Consider the following 13,698-nt stretch of genomic DNA (forward strand, 5'->3'; position numbering starts at 1 on the left):
TGGACTCTAACCTCTTTGCTCTCAGATGCGCCTCAGTGCCTGGAGCCAGCAGCAGGTAAGGGGAGAGTTCCCTGGGCAAAGGGTCATGGTGGAAGGCCTGCTAAAGAGGGCCTCTTGGCGTGCTAGGCTGGGCCTGCTAACGAGGGCCTCCCGACCTCCTGACTGCCTACTAGGGAGCTCTGTCCCTGGCCTGCTAATGCGCTGTCCCCCACCTGCCCCACTTGATCCGGCTGTGAGCTGCGGCCCAAAGCCACCTAAGCTGCCTGGCCAGGGGCTAGGGGAGGGGACTCTTTCAAGGCCCGTTCTTAGGAACAGGCTTTGAAGCTAGTCACTGTTATAAAATTAATACACAGGTGACCCAGATGCAATATCTAAGAAAAGTGGTAAATCCTGAGCACAGGAGATCCTTTACCCTCCTTCGTCACAATGCCCTGCCCTCTGCTTACTTGAGTGGGAAATTTGATGGACTACCTCTCAAGGATCGACTCTGTATCTGCAATGAGGGTCAAGTAGAGAACACAGAACACATCTTATTTGAGTGCAAGCTGTATAATCATATTCGCACAGGTGCATTAGTACCAATGCTTATAGAATGCCCTCACGACCTGAGAAAGCATCGCCTGCAAATATTGCTATCAGATACAGATAATTTGTTAACTAGCAAAGTAGCAAAATTTGCGTGGCTAGCTTTAAGAATTAGGAAAGAATGGGTCACTCATGTATAGCCATGACAGGTCCACAGAACTTCTTATGTTTTTTGGTTAGCAGATGTATTGCATGCCTCTTAATCTAGTCTCTTGTTTTATATTTTAAGAGTTTTATTAGTTTTATAGCTTTTATGGCTCATTTTATCAGTGTAAAATAGTCAACGGCTTCTAAATGTTGGCTTTTATGGTGAAGAAGTTTTAAGTTTTATTGTTGATGCATTTTTAACCTTTTAATATATTACCTTCCCTTTACAAACTGCTATTGTATAGTAGTGCTTCAAAAATTTTGGTCTAAATGACCGTAAATAAATAATACACAGGTGACACGCTCATTACTGCACAGATACAGTAAAATCTGGACTGAATAACTTTGTTTTATAGAATGTTATCTGTAATCTGATTGAAAAAACAGATTTAATTGGAATGTATTTAAATACAAACTTGCTGGGTGGAAAGTAACATCAAGACCAAGGCAATACAGGGATTTCAGAGCAGGAGACATTCAGAGGTGGTTTGCTATTGCCTGGCTCTGTGTCCAAATCCTGGACTTCCTTGGTGGTCTCCCATCTGAAGGCTGACCCTGCTTAGTTTCAAGTCCCCATCAAACTCTTTATTGAAATCTCTTTATTGAAGAAGATAGCGAACAGGGAACAAGGAGGTCCCTTGCTCAATCTGAAGGACCATGTTAGCAAGCAAACTATAAACTGTCTCTAAATCTCCTCCTTCCAATTTGAAATTGGGTGTGCTGGCTATGATGCCAGGCATGAACAATGTTCCCATGCAAAAAGCATGTGCAACAGAAACTTTGTAGTTTCTAAGAAGACATTCCTAACCGATACATCATGGCAAACAGGGTGAAAAAATTATATTCCCAGGAGATATGTGAGAAAGAGGCCTCAGGCCTTAATACTATGAAGAAATATTATGCAATTTATTCGGGACATAAACAGGGCAAGGTAACCAATCAGGGCAAGAACATAAGAACAGATAAACAGGTAACCAGTGAACAGGGTCTTGATACTGGACCATCTCCTTGACTGTTTATGCACTGGGAAATTCACTGCCACACCCCCCTGTCAGGAGCACAGATCAGGGGTGGATGAGGTACACCAGGCCAGATGCTCTCCCATGTGAGTGCTGGAAGAGGTCAGGCAACCTACCATGTCTAAAACTCCAGTTGCAGCCCGGCATGAAACCTCCAGTGCATAAACGGTCCTTCAGGGTAATAAATACCTTTGTGTCCTTAATTTTTAAAGCACAATTTATATTCGGTATGGCTCTCAAATTTCGGTGCAAGGAATTTTGCACAGTCTATGACAAAGATTCAGGGAGATAGCTCCATAACATCTACTTTAAGTTTATCCTTTTAAATTCACATTTACAGAAACTTATTTTTCTGATATCTCTGTAGAAGTACTAGAAAGGAAGTTTACAAAATGGGAAAAATACCATCTACATGGAATAATTATGTAAAGGGTAGTAAAAAATTACACAAGAACACTAGGAAAAGTGGATTAGTTAATTCCAAACAATCTGGCTCAAAGCCTGGACAATAACTAATCGAAACAGTTTTGCTGATTGCTCTGGATCAATTGCTGTGTGAATATCAGATTACCTGGCTTGGTTCAAAATGGCAGAGACAGAGGCATTGTAAAAACTACTATCTCAGCATTATCGAATGCCTGGCAGAGAATCATAGAATCATAGAGTTGGAAGGGCCCACAGAGGCCATCTAGCCCAACCCCCTGCTCAACGCAGGATCAGCCCTAAGCATCCTAAAGCATCCAAGAGAAGTGTGTATCCAACCTTTGCTTGAAGACTGCCAGTGAGAGGGAGCTCACCACCTCCTTAGGCAGCCTATTCCACTGCTGAACTACTCTGACTGTGAAAAATATTTTCTTTTTTACCGCTGCATCACACTGCCTGCTCATGTTTAGCTTACAGTCCACAAGTACCCCAAGGTCTCGTTCACACACAGTGTTACCTAGAAGCGTATCCCCCATCCAGTAGGCATGCTTTTCATTTTTCTGACCCAGATGCAGAACTTTACACTTATCTTTATTAAATTGCATCTTGTTCTCATTTGCCCATATTTCCATTGTGTTCAGATCTCATTGAACTCTGTCTTTATCTTCTGGAGTATTTGCCAGTCCTCCCAATTTGGTGTCATCTGAAAACCTGATGAGTAGTCCCTTCACCCCCTCATCTAGATCATTAATGAATATGTTAAAAAGTACCGGACCGAGCACCGAGCTCTGAGTCCTGAGCCCTGAGGTATCCCACTACTCATCTCCCTCCAGTCTGATGAAACGCCATTGACAACAACTCTTTGAGTGCGGTTCTCTAACCAAATTCCCTATCCACCTAACTATCTGAAAATCCAGATTGCAGTCCTTCAATTTGTCCATCAGAACGTCATGGGGAACCTTATCAAAAGCTTTACTAAAATCCAAGTAAACGACATCAACCGAAGTTCCACGATCCAGCAAATCTGTCACTTGGCCAAAAAAGGAAACCAGGTTGGTTTGACGGAGACAAATCCATGCTGACTTCCTTGGATCACCAAATTGTCCTCCAGATGTTTGCAGATCGCTCCCTTTAATATCTGCTCCATTATCTTCCCCACAACAGAGGTCAGACTCACTGGTCTGTAGTTTCCCGGGTCATCCTTCCTCCCTTTTTTGAAGATCCGAATAACTTTTGCTCTCTTCCAGTCTTCCAGGACATCTCCAGTCCTTAAAGAGGTCCCAAAGATGATGGACAAGGGTTCTGCAAATTCTTTGGAAAGTTCTTTGAGCACTCTCGGGTGCATTTCATCCGGCTCAGGGGATTTGAACTCATCCAGTGCAGCTTACTGCCTCTTGACAACCTCTCTGTCCATGTCAACCTGCCACCCAGACACTATCCCTTGGCTACTGCCATCTCTAGATGTGCCTAAACCCTTTGACCTGTGGGAAAAAAAGATGTAAAATAGGTGCTGAACCTTTCTGCTTTCTCTGCATCCTCCGTTAGAGTTTGTCCATCTGCACCCAGCAGTGGGCCTGTTGTCTCCTTTACTTTACGTTTGCTCCTCACGTAACTGAAAAATCTTTCCTTGTTACAATGGGCTTCCCTGGCCAATCTTAGCTCACTCTCAGCTTTGGCTTTTCTGATGATTGAATGGAGAACTAAACTATTCTCTTCGTATCTCAGACCTGTCTACTAGAGATGCAGATTTTAATCCTGATGAGCCATTAAGAAATTACAGTCTGTGGCGGAGGAACATAATAATAATGTTCTGTTCCATAATAACAGGGCAGTGCTATCTAATGGAGTCAAAGGTAGAGTGGCGGCTGGTTTGTGTGCCTTCCAAATAATTGTTTCTCAAATCCAACATTTTCTTCAATTTACAGAAAAGAAAATGGAAGAAATAAAATTTGGAAAAATTAACCACTAATATTCCTAATTAATATTTCTGACCTCTAATTAACCACTAATATTTCTGAGTCACTTGAATGTACAATATTTTGATAGTATTGAGTTTATTTGCGCGCATGTATGTGCAGAAAACTTTGCATAGTGGGAAATGTTCTATTGCACCCACGTGACTGTGTTTTTACACGTGCTAGTAATTAACATGTGGAATTCAGTGCCATGGCTACAAGCATAGGCAGCTTCAAGAGAGGACTGGATAAAATTATGGATCAGAAATCCATATTATCCACAAGGTATAATAATAATAATAACTTTCTTTTTAGAGCCCACCCTTCCCAGTTGTCTCAGGGTGTGTAACAACAGGGAGGAAGTATTCTGTCTGTGGCAGTGATGCTCTGTAGTGTTGGTGCTAGGTGGGGGGGACCACAGTGAGAGGGCTTCTGGAGTTCTGCCCTGAGTGGTGGACTTCCTGATGGCATTTGGGTTTTGGCCACTGTGTCACACAAAGTGTTGGCCTGGATGGGCCATTGGCCTGAGCCAGCACAGCTTCTCTTTTGTTCTTATGTCTTCATCCTCCACTCTATCCACCACAACTAGTGCCCAGCATCAGATTCACATTGCAGTTTGGTATACCATCCGTCCTGTTCTTTCTATTGGCCCCACCACAACCTCAATAGGTACAGTTGCTGAGGGTTGGGAAATTTCTGGAGATTTGGGGTTGGAGCATAAACTGGGCAGTTTCTGGGAAGGGGAGGGGTTTCAGTGGGAAATCATACCATAGGGATGACTCTTCAAACCAGCCATTACATCCAGTGGAATTTATCTCTCTAAACTGGAGGTCAGTTTTAATTTGGGGAGATCTCCAAATACTCTCAATTGGATACTGCATTGATGCCCTTTTGAACATGCAGAACTGCCTTACAGGACACGAGACCATTGATCTGTCATGGTCAGTACTGCTTGATTTTACTGGCAGCAACGCTTGTCGACGCCACATGCCATCTTAGTCTGGATTTTTATATTTTTGGATCTGGAGATGCTGGAGATTGAAGGTGGGACCTTTGGCATGCAATGCTGATGATTGCTAGATGAGGCCCTGTCCTTGACTATCTCCCCCCATCTGTCTCCTTTTCCTGGAAATGATGTTTCTGCTTAATTTATCCTCAGTCATTTTGTCAAGGAGCCAAATCTCTCTGGCTGAGCGAGAAGGTCACTGGTTCTTTTTAAGAAGAAGGAAAGAGGCTTGTAAAAAAGAAAATGGCAGTCATGTGAGCAGGCAGTTTGGACAACGAACACCAACAAATTGGACATAAAAGACTAGGAAAGTGCTTGGAGAACAATTTAGATAAGCTTCCCTAATGTGTAAAATTAACCTTGACTGGGATAGCCCAGACCAGTCTGATCTCATTAGATCTCAAAGGCTAAGCAGGGTTAGCACTTAGTGCTTTGATGGGAGACCATCAAGGAGATCCAGGACCATAACACAGTGGCAGGCAATGGCTAACCACCTCAGTCTCTTGCCTCAAGTCGACTTCCCCAATAATGGTTGAAGAAATCTATTTATCGGAGGGTTAATGAAACAGGTACATGATTCTCTTTGCCAAAGCTAAAGTTAGCAGAAGCCTGCCTAGATATATGGCTGCTCAACACCCCTAGCCCCAGCCCCACTTGGTGCCCAAAACCCAGAAGCTATAATTCAGTATTCCCACGCCACAAGCCTGCCAAAGCAAAATCGAATAGACAGATTGCCTAAGACCTACCAAGAGCATGGTCCTCGCCACCCAAGGTAACAAATAGGTACCAGGGAGGCTCTTTGGAAATTTACTGCGAGCCTCCCTGGGGTTGACAAGTTAGATAACAAGACATTTCTCATCCACCCTGTTCCTTGGGCAAGCACAGCTAAATAATGTCAGCAAATGCATGCCACATGAATACACCGGATAAGTGCAACGTAGCTTGTGGGAACATCATGGCAAGAACATGTGACAATAGGATCTTGACAAAACCCACAGGAGCACCATAAGTGAGTTGTGACTTGACAGCGCAAACTGCACACACACAGAAGCGTCAAGTTATTTAATGTTCAAGAGGGTATTTTCATTAAAAGATTACAACTGTAATAGAATAGAACAACCCAGGAGGACACATTGATAATGGAATATATTGCAAGGATTATTATAGGCCTCACCTGTTTTTACTGCACTGGCTTATACCTTGCAAAGTACTTTCTTCATTGTTCATGGTATGTCTTTCCTTAGATAGTTTGTTGGTCACAACATTCTCTCATTTATTTATTTATTTTATTATTTCTTCATTTATTTTATAGCCTGCCACTTCCACACTGTGCGTAACAAGCCCGATAAAACCCACAATAAAATACCCTTAAAATCTCTTAAAATAAACCAGTTAACCCACCCATAGTGGTGACAGTAGGCCTCATCCCGCTTTACAGGCTTTGGACTGGTGCCTCAGGGCATAAGGGGAGCCTGATGACCTGACTTTGTGGACGGGCCTAGATGTAACTTGCCCTGGCCTCAACCAAGGAACAGGCTGAAGAGCTCTGTCTTACAGGCTCTGTTTTACGGAACTATGAAAGCTCTGTCAGGGTCCTCAACTCTCCCAAGAGCTCATTCCACCAAGTCAGGGCCAGGACTGAAAAGGCCCTGGCCCTTGTTGAGGCTAGGTAAACCTCCTTCTTGTTAGGGGCCTCCAACAGATTTGCACCCGCAGAGCGAAGAGCCCTGCAGGGGGCATAAAGAGATAGGCAGGTCTGCAAATATGTGGGGCCCAGGTCACGGATGGTCTTAAAGGTTAATACCAACACCTTGAACCTGATCCAGGTAGCAACTAGCAACCAATGCAGCAGCCTCAGCACTGCCTGGATATAGGCCCTCCAAGATGTCCCTGTGAGGACACTAGCAGCCACATTCTGCATCAGCTGCAATTTCCAGGTCAGAGACAAGGGCAGGCTTGTGTAGAGTGAGTTACAGAAGTCTAATCTGGACTTCTGCATGGATGACTGTGGCTAAGCAAGCCACGGACAGATAGGGCGCTAGTAGCCTTGCCTGGCGAAGATGGAAAACGCTGAGCAGGCTACTCCTGTGACCTGGTCCTCCATAGGCAGGTTCCTGGGCAAGGGCAAGATAGCAAGATGCACTGCAGCCAGGGTGGGTAGGCACGCTTCCAATTCTGTCATCTCCTGGCCCAGCTACAGGACCTCCCTCCCTTCCGAAAACAGATCATGGTGTGACCTTTCTGCATACACTATGGAAGGGGATTTGGCAAGGTGGATGTCGAAGAAGAAGATTAGTTGGTTCTTATATGCTGCTTTTCTCAAAATGGTTTACAATCTCCTTTCCTTTCTTCTCCCCTCAACAGATACCCTGTGAAGAAGGTGAGGCTGAGAGAGCCCTGATATTCCTGCTCCATCAGAACAGCTCTATCAGTGTTGTGGCGAGCCTAGCTGGCTGTATGTGCGGGAGCACAGAATCAAACCCAGCTCACCAGATTAGAAGTCCGCACTCCTAACCACTACACCAAGCTGGCTCTCCCCTGGACACTACTGAGACTGTGATGCATGTCCTGATCTCAAGAGAGCAGACATTCTTTCAGGTATGCTGTAATGTTGTGCTATGTGGATATATTGTGTGTGTTTTATTTCTGTGAATTAAAATGGGGGTTTACATGTAAGTTTACTGTGGTTTAAAAATGTAAGGCAGTGGTCCCCAACCCCCGGTCCAAGGGACTGGTACCGGACCGTCGATCAGTCAGTACTGGGCCACAGCTCCTCCTCGTCCTCCTCCCTGGATGCTGCCGTGGGGGCTGCCCTGCCACTGTGCCACCGGCTCACCTTTGGTGCTCTCCAGCGGCCGGACATGGCTGGGGCTCTCCCTCAGCGTGGCACTGTGCAGATGCTGCTGGCAGAGCCCCCCAGCGGGCGGCAGGAAGTCAGGGGCGCCGGTGGGAAAGCAAGCGAAACAAGGGCTCAGGTGGCGGCGACATCCCCTGGCAAAAGACTGCCACCCCCCCCCCCCCCCGGCCTCAGTAAAATTGTCAAGCGTTGACCGGTCCCCAGTGATAAAAAGGTTGGGGACCACTGCTCTAAGGTACAAAAAAGAGGGGCTGGATGAGTGAGCAAGTGAGTTAGTGGCAGAGTTAACTGGCTTGTTCAGAGGCTTTATGTGCAAGAGTTAACTGGCTTGTTCAGAGGGTTAGCGTTCCTGGCCCTAAGGAAGCGCGTCTAGCCTCAAACAGGGCCAGGGCCTTTTTGTTCCTGGTCCCTACCTGGTGGAATGAGCTCCCGGGTGAGCTGCGGGCCCTGCAGGATTTACCAGCTTTCTTCAGGGCCTGTAAAATGGAGCTCTTCCACCAGGCTTTTGGTTGAGTGAATAAGATCCATCCCCCCCCTCCCCCCCGGATTAGAAGTCACATCATTCCCTCCTTTTTCCCGCCACTCTGTCAGTGGGGGGTGGGAATAAGATTGTTATTCCGCCATGTTTTAAAGTCATTTAATGGATATTTTAATGGGGCAAGACTATTGTTACCCGCCACGAGCCTTGTAGAGAGTGGCAGGAAATAAATCTATCTAGTAATAATAATGTAATAATAATAAAAGAGAAAAAAAAGGGAGTGGGTAAAGAGATGGAGTGAGATGCCATGGAGAATGAGGGAAATCTGTGTCCTTTCTGTGGGAGTTACTCGCCTCCGTGGCAAGCGTGTGTGTGTGTGTGTGTGTGTGTGAGAGAGAGAATAATTCCTTTGTGTGGAATTAATTTGACTCAATGTTAATTGAAGGAATCATTCTTTTGTGTGGAAGGTTCATCTGAATGGCAAGTGAGGGCAATAATTCCTCTGCATGGAAGTTAGTTGCTTCAATGGGCAGTGAGGGGAATTGTGTGGGAGTCATTAGCCTCAGTGGCAAGTGTGTTTGTGTGTGGGAAGAATAATTCCTTTGTGAGGAATTAATTTGACTTAGTGTTAAGTGAAGGAATCATTCCTTTGTGTGGGAGGCATTCATCTGAATGACAAGTGAGGGCAATAATTCCTCTGTGTGGAAGTTAGTTGCTTCAGTGGCCAGTGAAGGGAATTGTGTGGAAGTCATTAGCCTCTGTGGCAAGTGAGGCAAATACTTTTTTTGTGTGTGGAAATCATTAGCCTAATAGACAAGTGAGTAAGATAAGCCTTTGTAGCTTGATCTATTTAGGGAACTTTAGAGAAAGAAAAAGAAAACTATCTACTGTGCAACTAATAAGTTACTAGCCTAAAGGAAACCATTATCCTTTTATAACACACTTGAAACGATTAAGGTTTTATACTTCTTAATAAACCACATTTCCCTTTAGATAAAGACAGATGTTTCGCTGAGAATAAAGGATCCCCTTTTGCCTCACAGCCATCCCGATGTGCTGACCATTTTGTCATCCTACCAGTTATCATTAAGCCATCCAGTTATTTCAGTTAAACAAAGAGGTCCAAAGCAAGACTGAGCCTTTAGGAAATGCTAAGAAATTCCAAAAGGCAGGATCACACACATCATTTTAGAGCGTTTGGTTGAGGCCGGGTGGTTGATTCCCGGGGTATTCTGGCTGCTGGGCTTGATGGTCGACTGAGCTGGGAGTTGCTGGACGGTCTATCCCCTGATTTTTCTTTTTCCCATCATTATTTGTATGATGACCATAACCCATATCGGCTATGATGGTCCTGTCATTGGGAAAGAGTTTGTTCCTGTTTGATCGCCATGTAATTTGTTATTTATCAAATAATGTAATTTTATTGTGTTGGATTTTTATCTTTGGCATTGTGTTATTTGTTATTGTAAACCACTGCAAGTCAACTTGCTGGAAGTGGCGGTTTATAAGTTCAATAATAAACAATAAATTTTAGAGCCGTACAGAGAGATCCCATTGCAGATGATCCAGTAAAAGGGACAAAATGTTACATGTGCAGTTGCCAGGACTGAAAATAAAAGCCAAGTACCTTGAGATGAATCTGCAAGGGACTGAAAGCAATTTGACTGGCTCAGAACACATTGAATGTGAACAAAATGCTATCGTTCTTTGGATAAGAGAAGAAGAGGGAGAAGAGTTTGTTCTTATATGCCGCTTTTCTCTACTGGAAGGAGTTTCAAAGCGGCTTCCAATCACCTTCCCTTTCCTCTCCCCACAGCAGACACCCTATGAGGGAGGTGAGGCCTAATATTACAGCTTGACCAGAACAGCTCTGGCACTGCTGTGGTGAGCCCAAGATCACCAAGCTGGCTGCAGGTAGAGGAGGGGCAGGGAATCAAACCGGAAGCCCCTGTTCCTAACCGCTACACCAAGCTGGTGATGTACCAAGTGATTCTTCCCCAGTTGACCACATTGAAGCTGTTGGGGCTGGAGGCTATGGACCGGAGGGTCAACTTGGAAGTTCTCAGCAGCCCAGAACACTAAGTAACATCTGAACATGTTAAAGTCTCTCTTCACAGTAAGGTCAGCTGTTTTCTGAAGAAGTACTGCTATGCCCAGGTCAGCCTGATCCCATCAGACCTTGGAAGTTGAGCAATGTTGATTGTTGTTAGTAAAGGAAGTTGCCATACATTGGCCGTGACTTATGCACACAGAAACAGATGTATGCCCAAGAGCGTTCAAGATTCTTTTATCTAATCAGGCAGAGATTAATACAACTCTTGCTAAGGCTGACCTGTCTAGACCATCAAGATAGAGATTTAAATTTCCAAGAGATTTTCGTATAGATGTAAAAAACTTGTATAAGTAATAGGAACTTTGATGGAATATTAACTGTGGTGCTACAAGGAAGATGAGCCTCACGTGCTTGAGCCTCACGTATGCCTTATACGATGTGTAAAATTGAAAATAGTAGCGAAGATGCATTAGGAGCCAGTGTGGTGTAGTGCAGTGGTCCTCAAGCCCTGGTCTGGGGACCGGTCCCAGTCTGTGGATCAGTTGGTACTGGGCTGCGGCTCCTCCTCGTCCTCCTCCCCGGCTGATGCCTTGGGGGCTGCCCCCAAGTGACAAGTTGGACACTGTTCACTTATGGTTGTTATCTCCAGTTCTCTTGTTAATAGTATGTTGGATTCCAACAGTGCAGTGGATAATGAGCAGAACTATTGAGTAGTTATGTAATCTGACTGGATGTACTTTCAGTATCTTTTCTCAGTTTTAAGTTCCTTGCTTTTGTAAGTATAGCTAACGGTATAATTTTATGCAAAGTTATTCCCGTCTAAGCCCCCTTGATTTCCAAGAACTTAGAGCAGAGTAACTTTACATAAGATCACTCTTAAATCTCTCATTGTTCTTTATGCACAAAAGATAATTCTTTTCAAAAAAAGTATTTCAGAGCATTGCAGTGAGAATAACGTCACTGAGAACTTCTTGAAGGAAGAACAAAACACCAGTGTAATGAAAGAAATATGAGGCTCCCAGAGGCACCCAGCTGATCACTCTAAGAAGGAATACATGGGCCATTTCCGCACGAGGAAAATGTTCCTGGACAGCTTTGGTATATTGGCGGCATACATAGCCCCCTCCACATGACGTCACCAACATCCCAAGGCTGTCCAATGGCTGGGTCATGATAAGGCTGCTTTTAAATCGTGATTTCAGGAATCCAGAAAACTGGATTTACTACTACTAAATCACATGAACCACCAGTGAGCCACCAGGGATAAGACCGTATGGAGAGGGAAATGCGCAGTAGTCTTGGCATCTTTGTCCCACCCTTGCTTCTGCAGCCTCCTTTCCATTTCTTCCTTTGCATAATTTTATTTTTAATGACGCGGTCTGTTTCGCAGTGGGACTGCAAACCTACATTTTCCAAGGTGAAATAAAATCTTCTTTGAAGTGTCCGTGGTTTTCTTGGGATCAGGCACGCAAAACACAGCCCCGTTTCTGTTTTCTGGAGGTGGGAAAAAAGCTGGAAAAGGGTGGGTGATCTAGCAGCTTTCTCCCGTTCATTCAGCCATGTGTGCGCCTTGTTTTTAATCCTCCCAATAGCACAAAATGTCTTTTTGGGCTTCAGTTACCTGTCCAGCCTTCTCACAACTGAGGCAGGCAAAAACAGTCTTTTTTGTGTCTTCTGGAAGTGGTAAATGAACTTGGAAAGGGGGGGGGCAGATGATCTCCCAATCATGCAGGGATCTGATCAGCTTGTTTGAAAGCCAGCCATTAGCACAAAATGTCTTCTGGGGCTCCAAGGACAATGTGCAGCATCTCAGAAATCCATCCAGACAGAAATAAAGTACAAAAAAAAATATGAATCCCCCAAAAGGGGGTGTGCTATATCATTCAGGCATTTCTCTATAGCAACGAGGCAGCAGTGATTTTATTAAAGATGCATATATGTTGTGCCATTGTCGCATAACAAAGCGGAAGTGCCTTTAAAATATATTTGTGGGCTGGGGGGTGAGAAAGTTTCAGTCCACAAGATAACTGTTGTGCTCTGATTGGTGGCTTGCTGTGATTGACAAGCCTAGGAGTGGAGGGAGAAGTTCGCCTTGTTTTCCCTTGCAAAGAGCCTTGACAGGGCAGAGGGAAAGCATGAGAGGAGTTTCCCTGTGAGGAGGGCTGCAGACACGAAATTTACCATCCTGCATTTGCCAGCAGGAAACCACTCGTGTTTTACCCCTCCATGCGGAAATGCCCATGGTGGTTCGGTCTTCTGAAATAGCAAATATTCGTAATGCCTTTCTGAATGGTTCAGTGTTGGGTTTTCCATCTTAGGAAGTTGGCTTCAGTAAGAAGTGAGGGGAATAAATGACTTGAACATGGGGCAAGCACGTAAGCTAGTAAGGCACCAAATTGGGAGTAGACCTAAACGTTTCAAAATATGTTTGAAAGATCCCAGATCCAATAGGCCTGAACAAAAAAAAAAACCCAGGCTCTGCTGGGCACCTTGGTTTAAAGTGGAATGGCCAACAGACCCTTTCAAGTGAACTATGAAGGCCTTTAAAGGACTCACTGTCTCTTGAAATGCTTTCTGCAAGCACCTAGTTCACCTGGAAGGCATTTAAAAGGACTGCTATCCTTTTAAATGCCTTCTCATTTCAACCATCCAGTCATACTGAAAAATCCTGAATATGTTCAGGATATCAGGGGGTGTGTGGCCATTCTGAATAACCCAGAATCATCTCCCGATGTATATCAGGCTGAAAGAATAGCCAGATAAGGTATTTTTCTTGGCACTGATATACCAAATGCACTCCTCTAACCATCCCAAAGAAGGGCAATGCCAAAGAATGTTCAAACTACTGCACCATTGCACTCATTTCTCATGCTAGCAAAGTTATGCTCAAGATTCTACAAGCTAGGATCCAGCAATATGTGGACCAAGAAGTTCCAGAAGTATAGGCAGGATTTCGAAGAGGCAGAGGAACTAGAGATCAAATTGCCAACATACGCTGGATCATGGAGAAAGCTAGGGAGTTCCAGAAGAACATCTACTTCTGCTTCATTGACTATGCTAAAGCCTTTGATTGTGTGGAGCACAACAAATTGTGGCAAGTTCTTAAAGAGATGGAAATACCAGAGCATCTTATTTGTCTCTTGAGAAATTTATATGCAGGTCAAGAAGTAACAGT

At 44.5% G+C, this 13,698-nt stretch overlaps 1 protein-coding gene across 8 annotated transcripts in view; it reads left to right on the forward strand.

Annotated features, from left to right (window-relative positions):
- GULP1 (GULP PTB domain containing engulfment adaptor 1) overlaps positions 1-13,698 on the forward strand; it is a 267,536-nt gene that overhangs the window by 41,014 nt on the left and 212,824 nt on the right. For all 8 annotated transcript variants that reach the window (XM_077319443.1, XM_077319442.1, XM_077319440.1 and 5 more), the window contains exon 2: positions 7,500-7,733. The gene's annotated coding sequence lies outside the window, so the exon portion shown is untranslated. The remainder of the gene's footprint in view (positions 1-7,499; positions 7,734-13,698) is intronic.

This window comes from Paroedura picta, chromosome 2 (genome assembly GCF_049243985.1).
Source record: "Paroedura picta isolate Pp20150507F chromosome 2, Ppicta_v3.0, whole genome shotgun sequence".
In the NCBI taxonomy this organism is placed as follows: Eukaryota; Metazoa; Chordata; class Lepidosauria; order Squamata; family Gekkonidae; genus Paroedura; species Paroedura picta.